The sequence below is a fragment of the Chinchilla lanigera genome, unplaced genomic scaffold, assembly GCF_000276665.1.
Source record: "Chinchilla lanigera isolate Chin_1 unplaced genomic scaffold, ChiLan1.0 scaffold00028, whole genome shotgun sequence".
Taxonomy (NCBI): domain Eukaryota; kingdom Metazoa; phylum Chordata; class Mammalia; order Rodentia; family Chinchillidae; genus Chinchilla; species Chinchilla lanigera.
The window spans coordinates 16,004,705-16,008,727 of record NW_004955429.1 but is presented as its reverse complement, the minus strand read 5'-3'; positions in this window follow the sequence as shown (position 1 = coordinate 16,008,727).

The window sequence follows — 4,023 nt, the reverse complement described above, 5'->3', positions numbered from 1 at the left end:
TAGCCCAGGCTGGTCTTGAACTTGCAGCAATCCTCCTGCCTCAACCTCCCAAATGCTGAAATTACAGGCATGTGCCACCACACTGGCCTAGCTTTTTCTAGTACTCGACCAATCTTCTAACCCTAAAACCAGCCCTACTTACTATGATACATTTATATTTTGAAAGCACTGGTGTAACCCCTTTGCTCATACTCCCTTTCTGAAATCTGTGTTTTCACTAAGACTGGCTTAGGGTTTTCTATTTGTGTTCTTAGTAGTTTTGGTATGAGGGCTATACTAGCTTGAAGTGAACTGGGAAGCTTTTTAAGTTTTGCTTTGGAAGAGTATATTTGTTGAAGCTTTGATAAAATATACTCCTAAACAAGTGTTAATGCCTTTAAGGGAAAATTTCTAGGTTTCCCCCCCCCTCATTGTTTTTCATCTGTATAGCACTACTAGATTCAATTTCAGTAAATTTATATTTTCCTTAAGAGCATTCATTTCAAGTAGATCTTAAATTTTGCTGATAAATTATGTGGTTTTGCTTTTAATTTTAAAATCTTGTTTGTACCTTCTTTTTTTTGCCTTTATACCTACTAACGTGTGTTGATCAGCTTTCCCCATCACTGGAACAAAATATCTGACCCCCACACTTAAAGGAGGAGAGGTTTAATTCGGCTCATAGTTTAGAGTGTGCAGTCCACGGTTGGCTGGTTCCAAGGCAGGAAGGGCATGGTTTTGGGCAAGATGGAGGAGAGCTGCTCACCCCTGGGTGTCCAGGAAGCAGAGAGGAGGGTGGACCTGGGAAGGGAGACACCCTCCCAAGGCCACCCTTTCAATGACACCCCTGTCTCTTCCAATCAGGGCTCACCTCAAAGCACATGAGACTTGGGGAGGGCATTTAGATTGTATGACTTTTTTATTTTGTTTTTCTTTTTGAGACAGGGTCTCGCTATGTAGTTCAGGGGGCTCTGAACTATGTAGCTATGTAGCCCAAGCTAGCCTCCAATGCAGAGCAATCCTCCTACCTCAGCCTCCCAAGTTCTGGGATTATAGTTGTGTGCCACTATGCTCAGGTTTTTTCTTGTTTTTAGTACCAAGAATCAAACTCAGGACCTTGAGCTTGTTAGGCTAGTGCTGTTTTGTTTTTTTCTTAATGCTAAAGTTTTGTCTTCATCTTTTCTTTTTTTTTCGTCTTTTTAAATAACAGGCTTATAGCAATCATTTCTACTAGGTTTTTGTTTCTACTTTAGCAACAATAGAAATGTATTATTTTGTCTGTATTTATAAAACTTCTTAAACTGAATGCTTAGTTCATTCACTTTTAACCTTCAAAAAATGTATTTGTAGCTATAAACTGCTGACTGTTGGTTGCATTCTGTGGATTGTGATATGCAATGTTTTCACACTGTTCATTTCTGAATAGACTAAAACCTAAATAACGATACACTCTTTAATCCAACAGTTATTAGTGGCATGTGCATTTCTAGCTGTGGTTTCCTTCATCAATTAAATCTCACTTGCCTTTCCCTTTGGAAGCGATCTGCAACATTCAGATCAGGTACTTCAGATGTACCTGTTGATCCGGCTATGCTGTTTAGAGCACATATCGTCCTACTCCTGCTGGGCGGCGAGATCAGCAGGGAGGAAGACATATTACTCAGTGTTCCGCTAGTGTGAACTCATCACCCCCAGGGTCTAGGGTTTTTTCAAAGGTGGGAGATGCAGGCTCATGTTTGTCTCTACGGAGAGCAACCCAGAAGAGACAGAGATAGACACCTCCAGAGAAGAGCTCCCCTAAGCTGGAAGTCCTTGAAAAGAAGACAGTGATGGTGAGCCCATTGGAGGAGGCTGGCTGTGGATACAGATGCTGGGTCTCCGTGCACCCCTGTTTTCACTTTCTCAAGCCAGACACTACGCTTTCACAGCTGTTCTTCCCGACATCTCTCCAAATTGCTTCTGTTATTTTGTTCCCCCTAAAAAGTGGTTACTCTAGGTTTGGAGATAATAGCTCTGGCAAGGGTGAGGTCAGGAGTTTGATTCCCAGTACCGAAAAAAAAAAAAAAGTTACTATACAAACATAACAGAAGCCAGGTGTGGTGATAACACAGTCCAAGCATGGTGGTGCACACCTGTAATCCCAGCACTGGGGAGGCTAAGGCAGGAGGCTCCCTCCCTGCAGGTTCATGGCTAGCCTGGGCTACATTGTTCAAGGCCAGCCTGAGCTATGGACTGTGTATCAAAACAAAACATACCAAGTTCAAACAGTTCAGAACAATAAGACCATTAACTGTCTTGGGACCTATATTCATTTTGAGTCTAAAATGGCTTTATACTCTGTAGCAATGACCCGCTTGCTCCTCTTCCCACACAGATGTGGGGGCTCACTTTGTGCATGTTAGGGGTTCCATCTAGATGTCCCCCCAAAGCCTCTTGTTACCACAGGCAGGATCTTTGGAAGGTGATGGGAATGGGGATGATACAGCCGGCTTGCTGTTGGGAGGTGGGGGTCGGGGGGAGAGGCGGCCTCTGTGGGTGTGGCCTGGAAGGGGTCATCTTTCCTGCTTCTCCCTTGACTGCTTCCTGGCAGATGATGATGTTCACGGCTTTTCCTCCACTGTCTGCCATGCTCCCCTGCCTTGGCGCTAACTGCCTATGGACTGAAGCGTGAGCCAGGATAACCCTGTCTTCCTTTAAGCTTTGCGTGTTGGGTACTGTGCCCCTGCAAGGAGAAAGTGACTAGCACAGCATGCTGTAAACGGCTATAAATGGAGTCTTCTCTATCTAGTTTGTACTCATGAACAAGTCACCACTACTCAGTCTGGTCAACCTCCAAGTCCACTTCCGTCTCAGGGGTGCTTACTCAACGTCAGTCACATAGCTAAGCCAGCTGTGGACCCCACTGTCAGTGTGGGCACCAGGACAGCTGCAGCCATCTCTTCACAGGACGCTTTGCTCTCTGTTCTGGCTGTAGTTCTTCCCACTTGCTGGCTATCAGAATTGTCCATCTAAAGTGCAGACCTGGGCTGGGGATATAGCTCAGTGGCACAAGCGCCTGCCTGCCAAGCGCAAAGTCCTGAGTTCGATCCCCTGTACACACCCCGCCAAAAAAAGTTTGAGTTCTAAAATGCAGACCTGATCATGCCATGGAATCCTATATAAAAATGAATTCTTTACAGGATAAATCTGAACCCCCTATCCTGATGCTTGAGATACTTTACTATCAGGTCCTCACTGCCCTTTGCAGTGCTTGTATCTAGCAAGTATGTGCTGTGGGGTTTTAAGTTGATCTCAGCTAAAAGTGATGTACTCCTACAAATTCTATTAAATAAGGATGTCTTCACCTAAACATTCTGTTACTGTTTTTTACTGTCCTTAAGATTATTCATGTTTTCCTTGTGTTTAGATTCCTCCTGTACAAGGCATTTCTGCTTTGTAGTGAATACTAATATGTCATCTCTCTCTGCCTTCCGTCCTTCTCACCCAAGAATCATCATGCCCACCGCTATGCCATGCCATATCACATGGTGATAGTTTTTGCTCATGTTCTTTCCTTTGTCAGGAACCTATTTTTTTCTCTATATCCTTCCACACCCAATCTTAGTTCTCCTAAGTATTTGGTCTGGAAGGGTCCTGTGGGATCGACTGTAATGTCTAGTAACCCTTGCATAGAGAGGTGAGGATATAGTTTCCAAAAGCATATTCAACACAATTTATTTAAAAGAAGTGACTTCCTAATTTACTATGTACAAAGGAATTCCCACAAAACTGCGGTTGCTGGAGATGTTTAGGTTGCAGCGGTTCTAAGGGAGTGGGTGTTTTTTTTCTCTATCCTTAAGGAGGCTGGCCTCGTTCTACTTGGGAGTCACCGCTGGCTTCTCTGTTTAGCATGGCCCCTCCCAAGGCCACCCTCCTACCTAAGGTCCCTTTACCCTCGTGGCTGCTAGCCTCAAGGGTGTGTCTGGGGGAAGGAAGGTAAAAGTGTGGCTCTGTAGTGTCTCTTTTTTTTTTTTTTTTTTTTTGGTTTTTCTCCGGTACCAGGAA